Source organism: Vipera berus (genome assembly GCF_964194415.1).
Source record: "Vipera berus genome assembly, chromosome: 4".
In the NCBI taxonomy this organism is placed as follows: Eukaryota; Metazoa; Chordata; class Lepidosauria; order Squamata; family Viperidae; genus Vipera; species Vipera berus.
The window spans coordinates 108,240,148-108,262,424 of NC_138206.1; positions in this window are offsets into that span (position 1 = coordinate 108,240,148).

The window sequence follows — 22,277 nt, forward strand, 5'->3', positions numbered from 1 at the left end:
AACTTTAGGGGGCGATGCTTGTCATCAATGGCTGTCAGATTTTATTTTATGTTCAAGCTTGTTTCTAAGACAGGGTATTTATTTATTTTATTTTTTATTTTAATTCCATTTATATCCCGCCCTTCTCCGAAGACTCAGGGCGGCTTACAAGCTTAGCAGTAGCCTTCATTCTATGTATATGCCTGCTTATTAGGGCTTTCACACACACCCCAAGCGGCATTATTACAAAGTCAGCTTAACTGCCCCCAACAATCTGGGTCCTCATTTTACCTACCTCGGAAGGATGGAAGGCTGAGTCAACCTTGAGCCTGGTGGGATGCGAACCTGCAATAATTGCAGGCAGCTGGTGTTACTTAAGGAGGCATTAGCCCACTGCTCCACCAAGGCTCTGTTAGAAGGGTAGAAGGAGAACTGCTTGTTCCTCTACTGGGTAGAACTAGAAACAGCAATAGGACTTAGACTTATATATCACTCCATAGTGCTTTACAAGTGGTTTACAGAGTCAGGATATTGCCCCCAACAATCTGAGTACTCATTTTATTGATCTCAGAAGGATGAAAGGCTGAGTCAACCTTGAGCTGGTCAGAACTGAACTCCAGACTGTGGGCAGAGTTTGCCTGCAATACTACATTTTAACCACTGCACCACTATGGCTCCTTATCATAGTTCATGATTGCCTTATCAGAATAGGAAAGCTTTTGTTTTCCACTCTGCTTGAGACATGTAAATTAAAATCAAATTATATATGAGAAACTATACAATGAATCAGAACATTGTATAGTTTCAGAATAATGTGTTTTGAGGAGTAAGCTAACAGCAACCATAGATTAACTAGAGTGCTTACATGGTGAGTCCTCCAGATTTATGGGAAATAAACATGGTTTTAGTAGGTGTGGAGTATAGAATCAGTTCAGCATGACTCAGAGTAGTCAAAGCAAAATAGAGCAAGCCAAAAAAGTATGCTGAATAAATATTAGAATGGCCCTTATTCATACTTACATTCCATCATCACTTCCACTTTTGAAATCCTGGACTCAACAATTTTCAGAATATCCCTATGCGTTGAAAAATGACAGTTTTGAACAATCCAGCTAAATATATGGAGATAATGGAACATGTGCTACTTTGGGTGCTGTTCTCTGCTGGGGATGAACTTTTCATGGCAACTAAGAAACAATTCCTGTGGTCCAATGGATTTTCTTTTCCCCACTTCTATGTTTGTCTAGGACTGCAGTTAAAACTTGGAATAAGCTCTTCAAGACATGCAACGTGCAAGAACCCTTAGGGATATTTCTTCTTAATGATTGATAGATGAACTGATGAAAGGATTAATATTCCCATTGGAAGTCAGCATACAAAACCTTTCCAAGGTTGCATAAGCTTTTTGAAAGACAGGGATACATTGATTTTTGTTCAAAAAGGCATGTACTTTGAAAGAAGGGATTGTTTGAACAATGCCAGATATATCCTACAGTACAAAACAAATATTTGCCCAAGGTGTTGAGCAAGCAACGAGCCACTCACATACAATTCATTTATACATTTTATCTTGTAAAAAGCTTTCCTCTGAATTACTGCATTAATGTAGTATTGAGGCTATGCTCACTCTTGAAGTAGACAATTTCCAGTCACTGTGTGCGTGACTATGGAAAAAAAGAACTATTAACAAGAACCCCTTAGGCCTGGAATTCAAAGAATTTTGCAAAGGTGTTTGTTGCATACCCAGGAAATTTCCTCACAACAACAGCAATTGCCCCACATTTTTATCTTGTAGGAATGTATAAAGTGGTATGTATATACATTTATTATATATGCACATATAGATATATCCACTCACAAATGCATAACAAGCCCATTCAAAAGCATTATTGGCTCCAATACAAATATGTGAAGCAGTAAGATTGTGCAAAATTGCAGTGATGTGATTTAATTACAAGGCACCGTGATTGTATCATTCAGCTGAAGTTGGCTTGTGACATTTTCACTTTCTGTACTGGAACTATTACACTGTTTCTCTGTGGCTGCTTTTCTATTGCTCCTTCAATCTTCTATATGTGAGCTCTGCAGGAACACAGAGGCATTCTTGATTTCCTATTTCTCCTTAAATCTGTGAGATATCAGTTCTGGACTTTGAAAAGCCCCAGAACTTTGAGGGTTATAGACCTTCTGACTCTGGAAAGAATGCAGAGAAGAGCAACAAAGATGATTAGGATTCTGGAGGCTAAAACATATGAAGAAAGATTGCAGGAATTGGGTATGTCTAGTGTAATAAAAAGAAGGATTAACAATGACATTATAGCAGTGCTGAAATATTTGAGGGCCTGCCATAAAGAAGAGGCGGCTCAACCTATTTACCAAAGTGCCTGAAGGCAGGACAAGAACCAATGGTTGAAAATTAATCAAAGAGAGAAGCAACCTAGAACTAAGGAGAAATTTCCCAACAGTAATAACAATTAACCAGTGGAATGGTTTGCCTTTAGAAGTTGTGGCTCCTCCATCACAAGAGGCTTTTAAGAAGAGACTGGACAGCCAATCTGAAATGGTATAAGCCAGTGGTAGGATTCAGCTGGTTCGCACCGGTTTGATAGAACCGGTAGCTAAATTTTGTTGAGTTTGGAGAACCGGCTGAATCCATGCTGCTTCTGGAAGTCCATTCTAGGCCTTGGAGGCCTGAAGGAAGTCTCAGGCCTAGAAAGGTTCACAGGAAGTACATGGATGTCACTTCCAGAAATCCATTCTAGGCCAGGTGGAGGCTTCCCAGGCCTAGAACAACCCACCGGAAATTCATTGATGTCACTTCCGGAAGTCCATTCTAGGCCTCAGAGGCCCAGACCTGCATCCACACATAAAACCAGATGTTCAGGTTTTTGAATCCCACCACTTATACAACCTCTCCTGCTTGAGCAGAGGTGTTGGACTAGAAGACCTCCAAGGTTCCTTCCAACTCTGTTATTCTGTTATTACCTACAGTATACAATTGTCTATCACATGCTTTTTCATGAATACCAATACCAAAGTACTGTATATTAATACTTACAGTACAAGCATTTCTCATGCATTCCCAAAATGTGGTGGTTGATTGGCTCTAGGAGGGGGACAAGTGGCAAAATAATCTTGAGCACAGAGATGCATTAAATATGACATGAATATTTTTTTCCTCTAATACAGCCTGCATTTCTTTACGTACGTATCTTACAATGATGCTGATCTCTCGCACACATTTTGGCATTGCATTCTGAGAGATTAAACTCTTGATCTCACATCTGTTGTGAGCAAATTGTATTGACTACATTCTATTCTCCACAACATAATAGTCACAATTTAACAAGCAACATTCAGAAACATACTCTTATCCAGTGCTTTTTTTGTAAAAGAAAAAGGTGCCGGAACTCACACACGTCATACAACCTGCCTTGCCTACCCTACAAGGTTCCATCCAAAAAAGGTGCCGGAACTCCATTCTGAGCATTCTATGACAAAAAAGCCCTGCTCTTTCTATTCTGCATCTTCAAATTCCATCTTTTGTATCCATAGCATGCCATAGGGAAAAAGACTGCCTGCATACATGATTTTGACCAGGAATGGACACATCAGGGCATCTGAATATCTTATTCAAAGCCTTTATTTCTAGCACTTGGTGCTAGTTTCACTGGGTGCTCATTTTAGGTATACATTTCTTGACAGCTCCTTAATCATCAATACTAAAAGACAGAGGGTACCCATCATTTCAGTATCTTTATTGTCAATTCTAAGTTGCTGGATCTATTGTCATTAGTTTGCTCTTATTTATTTATTTTATTTTATTTTAATTCCATTTATATCCCGCCCTTCTCCGAAGACTCAGGGCGGCTTACAAGCTTAGCAGTAGCCTTCATTCTATGTATATGCCTGCTTATTAGGGCTTTCCCCCCCCCCCAAGCAGCATTATTACAAAGTCAGCTTATTGCCCCCAACAATCTGGGTCCTCATTTTACCTACCTCGGAAGGATGGAAGGCTGAGTCAACCTTGAGCCTGGTGGGATGCGAACCTGCACTAATTGCAGGCAGCTGGTGTTACTTAAGGAGGCATTAGCCCACTGCTCCACCAAGGCTCTTATGAATCTTTTTCATATTTTTTCATTGTATTTTGTTTTCCTTCTGTTATTCTAGAATCTATACCCAAAGCTTTGACAATTTGTCACCTCACCAGGAAGAAAGTAAGTCCAACTTCACTGAATATAAGATTTTCCATCGATTAGTTCTTAAGCTTACTTTGGATTTTTTTTTTTCTTGGATTCATTATCTTTAAAATCAGCACAAAGATTCTTCAACTCAAAGACAATCAATAGTTTCCTCAAATATCATTCCCTGGGCTCCAAGTGCTAGTCCCAATTGAAATAATCCGGAAAATACACCTACTGTTACATAATTTGCCTGCTATATGTTTCAGTTTGTGAAGATACCACGAGGCAATGAAGTTCAACAGATACTCTATTAGTTCTATATTTGTATTCTACCAGTAGTATCCTGGTACTCCATTTGTACACTACCCAGAGTTCCTGGGTAGTGTACAAATAGGCAGTTTCTAAATGTGATACATACATGCATAAATACACAGATTAAGTTACAAAGATGTTCACCAGGATGGTACTTGGTTTTATAACCCTGCACTCAAATTAAAACAGAGATTTCTCATCTAGAGAAAAAAATGCTCTAGGTTTGAGGCAATATGCTGATGAAGTTTTTCAGTCATCCAAGTAGAGTTGTCTGGAACTTTAGTCATGGCAAGTGGACTTTTTTGTTGTTTACTTATTTGTTTGGTTTGAAATTTTTAAAATGTTGCTTATCCAAATAGCTTCTTCAGTCTATGGGGTCCCTTAACCAACTTGCTCAGATGGAAGAAGCTACTTGGATAAGCAGCAAAACATTTCAAATAAAAAAGAAAAGAAGTCCGGTTTGCATGACTCAACTTCCAGATGAGGTGTTGAGAGTTGTCAGAGTTTTTCTGGAATCAGTAATACTTATGTCACCAAAACTGGGTTAGAAAGCAATTAGGCAAGGGGTGTCAAACTGCCGGCCTGTGGGCTGGATGCATCATAGCGAAACTGCACCCACCCCATTGCCGGCAATGGCAAAAAAGTCACGATATGTCACGACACATCACATGAAGTTGCGAGTTTGACATCCCTGATTTAGTCTGTCTACCCTTTAGAAAAATGCCTGGTAAGTTTATTCTAGTGGTTAGGCCTTTAGTCTGATCTTTGCCATCTTGCCTGTTCAACATATGAAATATTCTTTAAGAACCCCAATTCTGATTTCATCATAAATCCTTTGGTCCTTCCTTTTAAGTGTTGAACAAGGGTTATGAAGACTATGAAAGAGGCATGAATATTTGATTGAAGTTTATATTTGTTCAGGATGGATGCCTGATGTTATAATTGGGCCCATATGAACCCACAATGTAATGTTCTTTTAAAGGACATACAGAAGGGAATAAAACACATTGAGTGTAGCTTCTGAGTATGCATTACCTTCTCAATTAGTGGCATTAGTAAATATACACTAATGGAAAACTCAGGAAACTATCTTATGTCAACTACTACTGTTTACTACTACTTTTGGGAACACTGTGAAAAGAAGACCACCTTAAGGGCTGTTTAACCCATTAAGCAGGGGCAAAAGGGGACAGAGGTTCACATAGTAAAACACACACCAAGCTGTAAAAGGCAGCAATTCTCTACAATGTCTATACTATGATGCATTCACCTGCAAAAAGGTAAGACAAGAAGTGGATGGAGAAGACTCAAGGAAAGAAGCAACCTAGAACTAAGGAGAAATTTCCTAACAGTGAAAACAATTAAACCAGAGGTCTTCAAACTTGGCCCTTTTATGACTTGTGGACTTCAACTCCCAGAATTCCTCAGCCAGCGTGCTTAGCTGAGGAATTCTGGGAGTTGAAGTCCACAAGTCATAAAAGGGCCAAGTTTGAAGACCCCTGAATTAAACAGTGGAACAGTTTGGCTTCAGAGGTTGTGGGTGCTCCAACACTGGAGGCTTTTAAGAAGAGATTGGACAGTCATTTGTCTGGAATGGTATAGGGTCTCCTGCTTGATCAGGGGGTTGGACTAGAAGACCCCAAGATCCTTTCCAACTCTGTTATTCTGTTCTGTTCTTTATCCTCCATACACCTATTTTTATTCAGGTTTTGTAGGATTAAAATAGAAGCCAGGAGAAAATAGCATCTATGGCAATACAATTTGTTAATGCTTAGGAGGATGAGGTATCAGTTATTGAAATGGATTTCAAAAATGTTTAGGTCCTCTTAAAAATCAGCAGTGCTTTTTGTAAGCTTTATCAAAAATGTGATTCTGTGAATATGAGCATCCAATTCACAACTCAGAGAATTCTTCAAAACTACCATGGCTTCTCCCCAAATAGATTCCTACGGAAAAGCTGAAGAATTGTGGCTATGTAATACATGAAATGTTCATTTAGGTGGGAAAACCAGTCAACCTTGAGTAATCATTAAAATGATAAACTTTTAGAGTTGTGAGAAAACCAGGAAGTCCCAGAGCTGTGTATCTGAGTATCTGAGAAGTTGGAAAAAAATATTCCAGATGCAAGCATTGGCAAACTATTACTGCATCCTACCCAAAAATAAAAACAGTACAAGTGTGCCCGAACCATCACTAGGAGTTATGGTAAGTTGTGTTTACTGTATGAAATAGTTCAATTTATATGCTCCTCAAAATTATTTTTTTCTACTGAGGATGAGGACAATTGTTACAAGAATTTTAGAGCAGAACTTAACTGAAATGTCTCATTTTTTACCCCTTTTTAAGGGTGTTTGTTTTGCATTCCACCCCCAGCAATTGTTGGTGAAATTTCAGCTTGGTGTAATTGAAAAAGTTTGAACTGGAGGCTGGGATTGAAAAGGATGAGTAATTTCTTTCAGTGATGTGTCCTTTTAATTGCAACCTCCCAGCCTCCTTACCTCTGGCTGTAACACCCTTAGACCTTTATTTGATTTTCAAGAGTCTCACAGTCTTTCATGTTGTCACAACCTTTTACCAAAAAAGAAAAAGAAAAAAGAGGAGGCCTACACGTTCTTCTCACTGAAATAGTCTTTCCTGCTGTTTTACACTGCAGCTGCTACTTGCTGGTGGTCTCGTTTGCACTTCTTCATGTCCCTCTTCCCAATTCTGAAACCCAAGAAGGAGGGGAAATTAAAGGGTTTTCAATGAAATACATGTGCATGTATTTGAAATGTGTATTGCTTCCGTTTAAAAATGTGTGAAAGCGGTTGATCTTAAAATGAAAACTGTTAGGTTCGAATAGACGATCCACACCGTGAGGTTTAACGCAAGAACGTTTTATTACACACACATAAGTCAACTGCCAATTAACCGTTTAACTCCCCCTTATATAGTCTACTACATTCAAACAGTGGCCAATCCCCAGCCCAGAAACTCCCGCCTAAATTGCACCAGCCAATAATTGCACCCAGAGTTTCCCGCTTCTAGGATGGCCCATTTAATTAATCTACAGACACAACAAAAACAGTAAACACAATTGTGAAAATAGATATGACAAGATTATAAAAACTATCCAAAACAATATGATAAGAGCATGAAAGCTGCAGTAAATATGTTTTTTTAAAAAAATACAATGGTTTTAACACATTATTAAATGGGCTACATATTACAAATGCTTTTGCTCAGAACTGAAAAACAAAAAAAGATGCTACACTGGGGAGGGCAGATTCTTTCATTAGGGGGGACATTTCAAAGGAATGGAGGCGATCTCTGAAAAAATGCTTCAGATAACCATCTGCTGCACCCTACTTGACAGAGAAAATGATCCATTCCTCTGGGGATGATCTTAGGTGCAAAAATTAGAAAGAGGTGTTCTTTCAAACACTATGGTTCCAAGCTATGAAAGATTTTATAGGTTAAGGCAGGCACTTCAAACTGGAAGTAAAAGTAAATATACAACAATTGTAGTCAGTTTTCTGCATCAATTGACACTTCCAGATTAAGTAGAATTGCCTATGACATTTCATCGTAGAAACAAACCAGCAAGTGCTTACTATGAATCTTGTCTCACAGACTAATATACTGAGGCCAGAAGGGAATGGCAGTTAGAAAATAAATGTAATGGTTGGTACTTGAATAAAAAAATTGATCTAGGATGAAGTTTGCTTGTTTGGTGATTCACAGATCATTGTTCATTTAGGTAATGCTAAACAGCAGAAAGGAAGGCTCCTCAGCTACCATAACAAGATAATCAAGACCACATCCTATTAGTTGACATGTTGGTCCAGTCAAATTTGATTTGATATCCCATCATGAATTCCAAACCTAAATTATTTCCAGAATAGAATTGACACTTCCCTTCACCAAAACCACACATTCCCAGCTAGGTCAACATAACATGCTTAAGTTGAGAACACTTATCTTGAACACAAGTTTCTATTCAGGTCCCCTCTGAAATGCTTCCAGACTTGTACAACACTCACAGGAAGAAAATTAAAAAAACCCAAGAGGACAACCACATACTTCCGCTTTTTTAAAAAAAAACAACACCTAGAATATTGTATTCTATACCCTCCAATTATTTAGTTGTTGTTGTTTTTTTGTTTGTTTTTTTGGCACCAATCCACATGTGTGCAGATGACTTCCATGGAGGCCTGAGCATTGCTGGAAGCATTAAGAATAATCTAAATCTAGGCCCAAGTTCAAGTATTACAGATATTAAACCAATCTGTTTTTCTCTCCTACCTAGAGTATCCTATAAATCAGTTTTCATTTGTATCATGTGTTGCCAATTAACTTGCATGGAGTCTTATCTCTTTGGTCTCTGGGAATTCACTTCTGAGAAAAGGCTTATGTCTATTTTGATTCTGATTATAGGCTCCCACAGCACTTCACATATTTCAGTGTACCTGCCTCAAAACTGCCACACTGATGTTGGTTTCTGGGTGGGAGAAATCTGTTTAATCTTGGGTGGTCTCCTTCCTTACCCTGGTTTGATTAAGTGTTTTTTTCTCAACAGGTGACTCCTTTTAAATTGTTTTCTTATGGCAACCCATTTATTCTATAGCTTTTGTTTAGCAAGACTGCTTTTCAAAGTTAACAACTGTGTGTGACAACATGCTGAGTGCAGATGGCAAAAGACACATTTTAAGAATGTCAGTAGTATGTAACTTATGCAGGAAGATATGGGTTTAATTTTGCCAATTAATTCTCGTGGAACATATCCAACTAGCTTTATTGACGTGGGTATTGCAGTGAAGTCCCAATTAACTATTATGGCATTTAAAATTTCTTAACATTAACATTTAAGATTAACCTGAAATAAGGCAGGAATAAATAAATAAATAGAGCTAATAATAGGAATAAATAATCATAAATAGAGCTAATTGCTATTATCTGGCTGGTAAAAATCCAGGCAATCATTAGAGGGCAGCAAAAATTTTGCCTCCAGCTTGTGGTCATCCAAATTTCTTCAGCCCAGATCTGCAATGACCATCACATCATAACTGGTCCATTGAATGAGTATTATTAAAATACAACTGTCTTCAAAATTGAGATTCAATGGCCAGGTTGGCCAAGTCTTAGAAATCTACTATTGCCTTGTTGGATTATACCAAGATCTACTTTAAAACATGTGGACTCCAACTCCCAGAATTCCTCAGTCAATGTGGCTAGCTGGGAAACTCGAGACTGGCAACCTCTGATGTAGATAATATATTTCCCAATATCAAAGTTACATAAAGTGTATCTTGAGATTTCTTCCCTTAATGTGTCCTCCAGCTTTCCAACATGGTTTTTCTTCCCACCTGCTGTTTGAAAAACATAGGCATCTGTTCCTAATTACAATGAAGCCAAAATGACAAAACATGTGTTGGGACGTCATGTGACAAATATCACTCTTTTCATCCTTATGTATCACACTGTCACACCCAAGGAGTCAAGGGTGATGTTTGTTACAAAGTCATGATAAAATGCTTTGTTCCTTGCGACCTTGGAAGAGATAAAATCCATAACACAGAACATCAGTAGCAATACCAGATTGGAGGAATCTTTACTCTTCTTTTAATTACTTAATATTTTCTACCTTTCCCTGAATATTTCCTAATCGGTATAATTTCCAGATAACTCAATGTTGTTTACAAATAGTTCCAGTCAAGAATGGTTTGGCAAGGCAAGGAAAAGCAAGAAAAACAAAATACCAATTTCCATGTTTACTATTGCAATGAACAGGAAGAAGTTAACCATTTAGGATGCTTATAGGCCAGATGTTAATAGCAATTAGGGCTTTACCACCTGTTGAATAACACTGCAATTGAATATCCCTGAATGTAATCTGAAGTCGCAAAGATTCTATTGCTTCCTTTTTTTTTTTTTTTGGAGGGAAGGGTGTGTTAGACATGTAATCAGTTTCAAAGAACTGAGTTTCTGTGTATTACATTCCATTCTTTCAGTTCCCCTCATCCCCAATGTCAATACCACTTAGAACAAATCTCAGGCATTCAAAATTTGCATGGCCTTCCAGCTGCACAAAGGATGTGCTGTTAAAAAAAGACCATAAAATGAGTTGGTGAGTGTTAGCTAACCATTGGCAGGTGGATGTCCTCCCAGTAAACCTATCAAATTATGTACGATTTATGGCATCTGTTTGAAGTCCCATTGGATTCCTTCAAGTAATTAGGATAAATCTGATGATGATCACATTGCCAGTTTTTGTTTAGCTTAAAATCAAGAAAGGCAGTGCTTTATATAATATCCAGCTCACTTTGTGTAGGTTCACTGCTTTTTCCTTTTTTTTTTTTAGCTAGGCTAATTCAGTGGGATGGAAGAAAACTTGCTTTAAAATTATTTCAGAGAAGAAGAAAACTTTGTATAGATTCTCACAGAAAACATATGATATCCTTACTCTTGCTTACTATTTATTTATTTATTTATTTATTTATTTATTTATTTATTTATTTATTTATTTATTTATTTATTTATTCGGTTTATATACCGCCCTACTCCCAAAGGACTCAGGGCGGTTTACAAGGCAAAATTTAAAAATACAATATAAAATTAAAATTAAATTAAATTAAGTCTAGCCGCAAAAATTAAAATCACAATTTAAAAACATTAAACCCCTCAGTCCAGACCAGATAGCTCAAAGAGCCAGGTTTTTAGGTCCCGGCGAAATGAACGAAGGTCGGGGGCAGTCCGGAGTTCCTTTGGCAGTTGATTCCATAGGGCAGGCGCGCCCACAGAGAATGCCCTCCCCCTGGGGATCACCCGTCGGCAATCCTTGGCCGCCGGTACCCTGAGGATGCCCTCCCTGTGGGAGCGCACAGGACAATGGGAAATTGACGCTGGCAGCAGGTGCTCCCTCAGATAATCTGGGCCCATGCCATTTAGGGCTTTATAGGTCATCACCAGCACCTTGAATCTCACCCGGAGGGCAACTGGAAGCCAATGCAGCTCGCGGAGAAGAGGTGTTACATGGGAGTATCGGGAGACTCCCATCACAACTCGCGCGGCTGCATTCTGCACCAGCTGAAGCCTCCAAGTGGTCCTCAGGGGCAGCCCCATGTAGAGAGCATTGCAGTAGTCTAGCCGGGAGGTCACGAGCGCATGGTGACCAAAGTAGGCATGTGATTGTCTTTTCTTTCACTGAATAATAGAGAGCAACTTTCTTAGCATTCCATGCTTGAATTAAATTCCAAAGCAGGAAAAGGAATCTTCTCCCTGTTTGTTTGTTTGTTTGTTTGTTTGTTTGTTTGTTTGTTTGTTTGTTTGTTTGTAAAACAATGGCATTCCTTCCTTGTGGCTCAATCTATCATCTTCTGTATTCCAATTTCTGTGGGCAAAAGAAAGTAGACCAAAATGCAACAGCATTGTTTTCTTTTGTTCAACTACAGTGCTCTGTCTTGGTGCAAAATACTCTAATTGAGAGAGATGGCTGAATTAACCAACAGAGCCTCACACTAAGGGGAAAAAAGAATATAGTATGGTTCAAAATCAAATTAACAGTATAACAGAGTCGGAAGGGATCTTGGGAGTCTTCTAGTCCAACCCCTGCTCAAGTAGGAGACCCTACACAATTTCAGACTAATGGCTGTCCAGTCTCTTCTTAAAAACTTCCAATGATAAAGCAGCCACAACTTCTGGAGGCAGGTTGTTCCACTGGTTAATTGTTCTTACTGTCAGGAAATTTCTCCTTAGTTCTAGGTTGCTTCCCTTCTTGGTTAATTTCCATCTGTTGCTTCTTGTCCTGCCTTCTGGTGCTTTGGAAAATAGGTTGACCCCTCCCTATTCTATTTTGTAGCAACCCCTCAAATATTGGAACACTGCTATCATGTCACCTTGAATTTATAGTAAATTAGCCGGAGTGAGGAGAATATTATTTTGAAAGCCTGAGGCACAGATTCCCAATATGTTGCCTAATTTAGTCTGATTTATAGCTAGGCTAGGATAACATTAATTTGATTGTGAAGCATGAATACCTGAGGTGGGTCGGCCTCCAAACTAAAATACATTTTCATTTTTTATCCATAAGATTATCGTCTCACGAAATAAATAGTAAAAAGAATCGGATTACTCTGCATAAGGCTGTAAAGGCCAGAAATGGTCCAATAATGGAGCCAGGAAGCTGAATCCAACAACAAACAAAAAAAAATAAAAGAATGGGCAGAAACTAATGGTCTCTTTCAGAAAATTCGTTAAATGTCAAAAGTCTATTTTAATCCTAGTGACAAAAACTTTAAGAAAGTAAAGCATATAATAGTATTGATTGGCCATGTAGACTCCTAATTATGCAGTTGATCGATGTATGATATGCCTGGCCCCCACAGTTCCTATCAGCTCCTTCAAACTTACTTAAGTATACTTTCACTGTTTCTCCTTCAACCATTAGAAAGGGTTCAACTAATGAGATTAATCCAGGGATTAATCTGGTTTGGGGAAAGGAAGTGTTCCTTAACGTGATATAGGATGTGTTGCCATCAAATATATTAATGGTGACCAATTTATATTATTTCCTGACAGCAAGAACAATTAACCAGTGGAACGGTTTGCCTTCAGAGGTTGTGGGTGCTCCATCCCCGGAGTTTTTGAAGAAGAGATTGGACAATCAGTTGTCTGAAATGGTATAGGGTCTCCTGATTGAGCAAGGGGTTGGACTAGAAGACCTCCAAGGTTCCTTCCAACTCTGTTAGTTTGTCATTCTGTTATTTTAAAAGAGGACTCAAAGGATGCACAGATACTAACTGCTGTCTTACTCAACTGAATGCGGCTTAATTTTGAAATTTTCCTAATGGTGTGTATTCATTACGCATTGATGGAATTGTCCCTATTTAAAATACTCAACGTGTGATACACACAGTGCAGAATTTGGCCTAAGATTACAGTGAAAAGACAATGAGTAGTAATTTAGATGAACTGTATTTCATATTTTGTTTAGCAGTATCCTGTGTCTGGTTCCACTTGTTTAAAGTTTCATACTGATTGTATGCTTCTCCACGCCCATCCCTTTTAAGAAATAACTTTCTCATTTGTGAGGTTGTCCTGGGACATGAAGAACAGGAGTATGCAGTCTTGCACATGGTCACACAAACAGGCTGGGGAAAATAAAATACTAATACAGCAGATAGTGAACACTTGTATGGTTGTTTTTAAAAGCTTACTGCACAGGAAGTATTAAAGCTGAGCTAGCTGAATCATACTTCTAGACCATGGGTCTTCAAACTCGGCCCTTTTATGACTCATGGACTTCAACTCCCAGAATTCCTCAGCCAGGCATGCTGGCTGAGGAATTCTGGGAGTTGAAGTCCATGAGTCATAAAAGGGCCGAGTTTGAAGACCCCTGTTCTAGACAAATGAAACTACTGAGCTTTTGACTTTTGTAGCAAAATAATATGACAATGAAATATGCTAGAGATTCAATGATAACCAGAACACTGTTCTTCTAAACAAAGGGTACTTCAACTATTCAAATAATAACCCTGTAGATTGGGAACCTTTGGAATAATTTGAAAGGCTCAGAGACTGCTTGCATAAAAATCACCCCCAAACATGAAAATGTCACAATACAACTCACTTCTAACCTACAGAATCCACATTTTATAATGTTTACAAAGCAGCAGGGCTGCAGTTAAATCATGAAGTGTAAAAATATGAGTTCTAGCGTAAAGTATAAAACACTGGGTTTTTTGAAAATTGCAATATCTCAGGGAATGCTGATTGAAAAAAGGCTGTTGTATATCTGTGCACTATTGTACTCTTCTAATCTGATATTAGATTATTATTTTTAGTGCCATTATTTGAGCTTTGCATTATGCTACATTAAGAAGAACCTATTTTCTGTAGTGGTTAAGGTGTTAGATTGGAAATTGGGTCATGCAACCATCTCAGGTATCAGATGGTGGGGAGTTGAAATCCACTTATCTTAAAGTTAAGGGACATGACAGCCTAGCTGTTAAAATGGTGGGCTTGTTGACCAGAAAGTTGGCTGCTTGAGACCCAAGTACCATGTGACAGAGTTAATTCCCATTCTTGCCCCAGCTCCTGCCAACCTAGCAGTTGGAAAGCATACAAAATGCAAGTAGATAAATAGGTACCACTCTGGTGGGAAGGCAACAGTGTTCTGTGCACCTCAGCTTATAGATATATAGTCACATGACCATGGAAGTGTCTTCAGACAGCACTGGCTCCCTTGGCTAGGAAACAGAGATGAGCACCTAAAGTCAGACATGACTGGTCAGGGGAAACCTTTACTTTTACCTTAAAATTGCCAAGATTTAGGAACACTGATCTGATGGACTGCAAATATACCATCATTCAGAGGAGTCAAGTCAAATATGAAACGCAGGTGCATATTTCCATTCAGTTATAGAGTTCACTGAGTGACTTTAGGCCAATCTCTATAGCTTAGATAAGCCTGCCTCACCAAGTATTGTTGTGAAAATAGAATGATAGGAAAATCAAGTGTTGATCTTCAAAATGAATATATCTTTCTTTAAAACAAACAAAAATATCCAAAAAATATCACTTGTTCTGACAGTTCCATTGGAAATGTAGTTATTAAAGAGCATCAGAGTAGATCCATGCAATAGCTAAAGGCTGAGTGTTAAGGCTGGTGACAGCTAACTATAACAGTGTTTATGTGTTGCTGAAGTTCAGCGATCTGGGCTTGTAAAAAGAATTCGTGGAAGAATTGAGTTTTGAAACACAATAGCTTCATCTGATGCTCATCTCATGCTTTCAGCCACTTCGCTACATATGCCTTCAAAAGTTTTAAGATTAGTTTTGCATTCAGAATTCTTTCCCTCAATCTAAAACATATGTTTCATAACAAAGCTTAAATTTCAAAAACATGTAGTTCTTTCTGACCAAGTAGGTCATGTGGCAAATGCCAAAAAAAACACACCACCTAATTTTGTTTTAGCAATTATTGCATATTTGTGACAGTGTGATAGATATACAAAACGTACTACAGCTCAGGCCACAACTGACTGAGGTGTTGATCCAAGCTGGAATACACGTTTAATTTTCTTACATATTGCTGTAATTTGCAATGGAATAGAGGACAGCCAAGTCATGCAAAATGCACTGAGGAGTAAAAGAAAAGAAAGAATGGGGGAAAATTGGAAATGGACTCTCAATTTATTCAATGAAGTTTAATTACCTAAAGATTCATAAAGGATTATCACTGCATCCTGATATATAAAGAACATTGCCAAACCACAATAATAATAACCGTCCAAAACGTAGTGAATGCTTGATGGTTTTTTATACATTTTGTTTTGTTATGATACAGCTTTCCTTAAGATTAACATCTCTCTTGTCTTCACTTTTTTAAAATGAAATTGTTAATAATGGAGGGATATAGTTCCTTAAAGACTGAACATATGGATGTGATTAACATTTGTTTGGGTATTGCAATTTATTAAGCTAAGTTACTGCAAGTTTTCTATTGCAAGAGGTTTTGTATTTCTACCTTTATCTTATTTGCACATAGTATCAGAATTTCATACTTCTACAGAAGACACAAAGAAAAGCAGAGTGATAAATCTATAAACCAGTGCCAAAAATACAGCAAAAATTGTTTATATTGGGGTAAAAAATGAATGTCAATGGACAGAAAAAAATCCACCTTGAAATATCAACTCTCTATTCAGTATGTTTATCTATGGAACTACTGTGTTGTAGCAAAATATCTCCAGTGGAAGGGCCAGCCAAAATCCCAACAGATAGGCAGAGTGAATAATATTAATTTCTTTATCTAGGTTGACATGCACAGTCTCCATACTGAGGTGTCACTAAGTGCAAGTTGGCGCTAACTTCCGATGTAATAAAATATTATAGAGCGACACATACTTCTGCATATTTGACCCTGCAAGGTAAAATGGGCTTCAAACACATTTTCTTGTTGTTTAGACATCATAGCGCTGATGTGATTAATAGCTAAAATCATCTGAAACTAATAATCCAAACTTCATACATACATTTGTATAGGTAGAAAAAAATATCCAAATCTCTTTTGGCTTTCTTTTTCATCAGTTCTTCATTATAGACTGTCTTTCTTTCCCCCTTTTTGCGTAAGACAGACATGTCAAACACAAGGCCCGGGGGCCGGATCCGGCCCGCGAAGTGGTTTCATGCGGCCCGCGAAGCCATCCTGGAAACAGTGAGGGAACGGCCCCCACGGCCTTGGCCCTGGGCCAGAGACCCTCCTTCTGCCAGAGACCCTCAGATCTGTCCCACTCCTGCCCAGGCCCCCATAGGCACCCTTGATGCAAACGATGTAGAGCTGGCCATGCCCACCCAGTAGGCCATACGCACTCTAGCCACGCCCACCCAGTAGGCCACGCCCACCCTGGCCATACCCACCCGGCCCCCTGAGGGCAACCGCAATGCTGATGCCGCCCTCAATGAAATTGAGTTTGACACCCCTGGCGTAAGAGGAAGATATTATTTCTGTTTTGGGTCCCCCTTTTTGAGGGGGAAGTGTTAAGATTTTTGTTTGTTTCTTTATTTGTGGGGTTTTTTTTGACTGCACATACATTACAGTACTTTCAACAAAGCTGCAACATTAACAAGCCTGATTTGCACAGTTGTACGTAGAGGATTACAATCCAGGTTTGGTTTTGGGGTTTTGGTTTTTGTTTTTGCTTCATTTAATTGACAAAACTTATAAAGGAATATGCCGACTGATGAATTGATAGCTCTCGACCTAAAATGTTTTAATGGAGGAACAGAAGAATTAATAGAGGATAAGATTTTGAGTCACTACTGGTGGTTATATTCCTTGCACATAATTTTACCTATGCTGGTGATGACCTATAAAGCCCTAAATGGCGAGGGTCCGGGATATTTGAGGGAACACCTGCTGCCAGCATCAAGTTCCCTTCGTCCAGTGCGCTCCCACAGGGAGGGTCTTCTCAGGGTGCCGGCGGTAAAAGATTGCCGGCGGGTAACACCCAGGGGTAGGGCCTTCTCAGTGGGTGTGCCTGCCCTCTGGAACCAGCTGCCCATGGAGCTTAGGACTGCCCCTGACCTCTGTTCATTCCGCCGGGACCTGAAGACCTGGCTCTTCGAGCTCTCTGGCCCAGGCTTAGAATTTTAACTTTAACTGAGTTTTTTTTTGTTTTTTTTTTTCTTCAGGGATTGATTTAATCTTTTTTAATTGTTTTTAACTTTTGTACTGATTTTCTTTTAAATACCCTGTAAACCGCCCTGAGTCCTTCAGGAAAGGGCGGTTTATAAATCCAATAAAATAAATAAATAAAATAAACAGAAAAAATTCTGGAAAAAAATATGAGTGCTTGGACATCACTTAATACACACCCCACTTCTGAGCAACTCAGAAACATTTGATTGACTCTAAATGGGAACAAGATACTCATTGATATCAGCACTGCTTAGTTATCCAATTACAATGTTCCTATGACAGAAGCATTTCCTCCATGTGCAGTCTAGCATTTATTTCATGTATATCTGTTATTGATTCCATCTTGTGCTAAAAAATGAAACAGAACTGAAGAAATGCTCCGTAGGTTTATTTACTGCATATAAAAGAGCATTCATCCAAGAGTTGATGCATTTTTCATTTGCAGTTAAAAGAAGAGAAGAACAGATGGATAATTAGGTGAATGCCAGACTAAGTTAGATCACATTTGTGGCTAATAAAACAGCTCACTTCTGTGGTTATTTTTTTTAACATCTGCATTTTAATTATACTTTCAAAAAAGCTCAACATGCATAGTATTGCACCCAACAAATGTGTCTCAAGGCATCAGTGATTCCAAAATGCAAAGTAAATCTGTTTCCTTTAATTGCAGCCTCAATAATAAAAGAAACAGCTCATAAGTTACTGGTGTTTGCCAAAGGTTGATAGTGCCCCCAAATAGTTATTATTAGTCATTTATCACACTACCTGGGAGGGCAAAAGGTTGAGACTCAACTGAATGGTTGCATCAATCAAGATTTTTTTTATTCCCTTAGCAATTTCATGATAGGTAATGGAATGAAAACTGAAACCTATCTTTCGGTTTGTATCTGCTACCTGTTATTGTATCAGGTTTTTCATTACAAACCAACTCTGAAGCCTATGAAAGAACATTTACTGAAAGAGGTTTAAATAAATATAAGTGTTCTCTAATAATAAAGGTTTTTTTGGGGAAAACACCAATTGCTTTGATCCTTCTTTACCATAAGAACAAACTGGGACTTCCAGATGACACCAAACTGGTAGGAGTAGCGAACACCCCAGAAGACAAACTCAGGGTCCAAAAAGATCTTGACAAAATTGAACAATGGGCCCTATCAAACAAAATGAGTTTCAATGTGGAGAAAAACAAAATCTTACACTTTAGGCAGGAAAAATCAAAGGTACAAGTACATATTAGGCAAGACCTGACTTAAAAACAGTAACTGTGAGAGGGACCTTGGAGTCCTAGTGGACGATCACTTGACTATGAGCCAGCAATGTGCAGCAGCAGCCAAAAAAGCTAATACAATCCTGAGTTGTATAAACAGAGACATAGAATCAAGAATATGCAAAGTATTAGTACTGCTTTATAAAACACCTGAAATACTGAAGCCAATTTTGGTCACCATATCACAGAAAAGATGTTGAGAGTCTGGAAAAAATTCAAACAGCAATTAAGATGATCAAAGGACTGGAGACTAAAACATATGAAGGACTTGGGTTTGGCTAGTCTAAAGAAAAGAAGAAATAGGGGAGACATGATAGCAGTATTCCAGTATTTGAGGGGCTGCCACAAAGAGAAGGGAGTCACATTATTCACCAAAGCACCAGAGGGCAGGACAAGAAGCAATGGTTGGAAACTGATCAAAGAGAGAAGCAACCTGGAATTAAGGAGAAACTTCCTGACAATGAGGACAATTAAGCAGTATAACAGCTTACCTTCAGAAATCGTGGGCACTCCATCACTGGAAATTTTAAAGAAGAGGCTAGACAGTCACTTGTCTGAGATGGTATAGGTTCTCCTGCTTGAGCAGAGGGCTGGACTAGAAGACCTCCAAGGTCCCTTCTAGCTCTATTCTATTCTATTCTATTCTATTCTATTCTATTCTATTCTATTCTATTCTATTCTATTCTATTCTATTCTATTCTATTCTATTCTATTCTATTCTTTAAATGAATGTCAGCTTATTAAACAAGATTTATAACACGCTGAAGATATTGCCAACATACGCTGGATCATGGAAAAAGCTAGGGAGTTCCAGAAAAACGTCTGCTTCACTAACTATGCTAAAGCATTTGATTGTGTGGATCACAACAAACTGTGGCAAGTTCTTAAAGAGATGGGAGTACCAGACCATCTTATTTGTCTCTTGAGAAACCTATATGCGGGTCAAGAAGCAACAGTGAGAACTGGACACAGAACCACTGGTTGGTTCAAAATTGGAAAAGGAGTCCGGCAAGGCTGTATACTGTCGCCCTGCCTATTAAACTTATATGCAGAACACAGCATGAGAAAGGCAGGGCTAGATGAATTAAAAGTTGGAATTAAGATTGCCAGAAGAAATATTAACAACCTAAGATATGCAGATGATACCACTCTAATGGCAGAAAGTGAAGAGGAACTAAAGAGCCTCTTGATGCGGGTGAAGAAGGAGAGTGCAAAAATTGGGTTGAAACTTAACATAAAAAAACCCAAGATCATGGCATCTAGCCCTCTCAATTCCTGGCAAATAGATGGGGAAGAAATGGAGGTAGTGACAGATTTTATTTTCCTGGGCTCCAACATCACCACAGACGGGGACTGCAGCCAAGAAATTAAAAGACACTTTCTCCTGGGGAGGAAAGCCATGGCAAATCTAGACAGCACACTAACAAGCAGAGACATCACCCTGCCAACAAAACTGCATATAGTCAAGGCTATGGTCTTCCCAGTTGCAATGTATGGCTGTGAAAGTTGGACCATAAGAAAGGCTGAGCACCAAAGAATTGAAGCCTTTGAACAATGTTGCTGGAGAAGACTCCTGTGAGTCCCTTGGACTGCAAGGCGATCAAACTGGTCAGCCCTAGAGGTTATCAACCCTGACTGCTCTTTAGAAGGTCAGATCCTGAAGTTTAAACTCAAATACTTTGGCCACCTAATGAGAAGGAAGGACTCACTGGAGAAGAGCCTAATGCTGGGAAAGGTTGAAGCCAAGAGAAGAAGGGGACGACAGAGAATGAGGTGGCTGAATGGAGTCACTGAAGCAGTAGGCGTGAGCTTAAATGGACTCCAGAAGATGGTACAGGACAGGAAGGCCTGGAGGAATGTTGTCCATGGGGTCGTGATGGGTCGGACACAACTTCGCATCTAACAACAATATAGATATAACAGAAACTATATGTCATATAAAAGGATGTGATAGTATTTTTCTGTTGTTAGATTAATTCAGTGAACTAAGAACTTTATTTTTTAATTTCCTTACTAAGCACAAATGTATACTTTCTAGAAAAAGATATGTCAAAATATAAAAAAGAAGATATATTTATGCCATTTAAAACATAGAGTCCCCATTTAAAATATTATACATTACTGAATATTTTTTCTATTTATATTTCAGGATAAGGATTTCTTCACTGGAACTGAGATATGTCATTGGATTTAAGTATTTGGAATCTAAATTTAGGAACCATTTTCCAAAATATTGGCATAAAATAATGCTACAGTCCTGTTGTTTATATTAGAAAAACTGTAACATTTTTTTTTTAAAAAATAGATATCCACTTAGATGAAAATTCCATTATGTTTAAGGATCTTACTTTCATGTTGGTCATCCTAGTTGGAAATTTTGAGAGTTATAACTTGGAAAACACCAAGAACAATGAAGACAATAAACCAATTTAAGAAATTTTAGTCAGGCACAAAAGTGGAATTTGATGCATAATAAAAATGCTGACAATATGTCAGATGGGTTGGGGAGAGGGAAGCAATGGTCTAACTCTGGGGTCTTCAAACTTGGCGCTTTTATGATTTGTGGAGTTCAACTCCCAGAATTCCTCAGCCAGCATGCCTGGCTGAGGAATTCTGGGAGTTAAAGTCCACAAGTCATAAAAGGACCAAGTTTGAAAACCTCTGGTCTAACTTGTCCTTCAGCAACCTCTGAGATGCTACAAGTTTCCCTGCTTTTTTAGAATACATCCTAGGTTTGCAATTTTGTAATTATCAGAATAGAAGATCAGCTTGGTGACAGTTAAAAACAATGCTTTTATTCTAGGCAAGTATTAAATGTTAATTTTAGTGAAAGAAATAGAATGCAAAAAATGCAATTTACGTTCTGTCATAAGAGGGAAATTTTTATTTATTTATTTTAATTCCATTTATATCCCGCCCTTCTCCGAAGACTCAGGGCGGCTTACAAGCTTAGCAGTAGCCTTCATTCTATGTATATGCCTGCTTATTAGGGCTTTCACACACACCCCAAGCGGCATTATTACAAAGTCAGCTTAATTGCCCCCAACATATGAAAGCTCCACTGGACCCTAAGAATATGCACATAAATAGTGAAACTGACTACTTTTTCAATCTGCGCCTTGGATCAATCCATATTAAAGATTATAGGAGACTGCAGTTGTAGAGCTACTGTCAAGTTTCCGATTGATGAACCCAACCAAGCAAACACCTTCAAGACATTCCAATCTCTTAATGTAAAAGTTATTGAGTACATCACTTTGGCACTAATGAAAGCAAAACCAGCTCTGGCAATTCCACTCCCAAGCCCATATGGTAAAAACATTGAATCCTCCCTCCTCCCTGTTTGTCAGGTAAC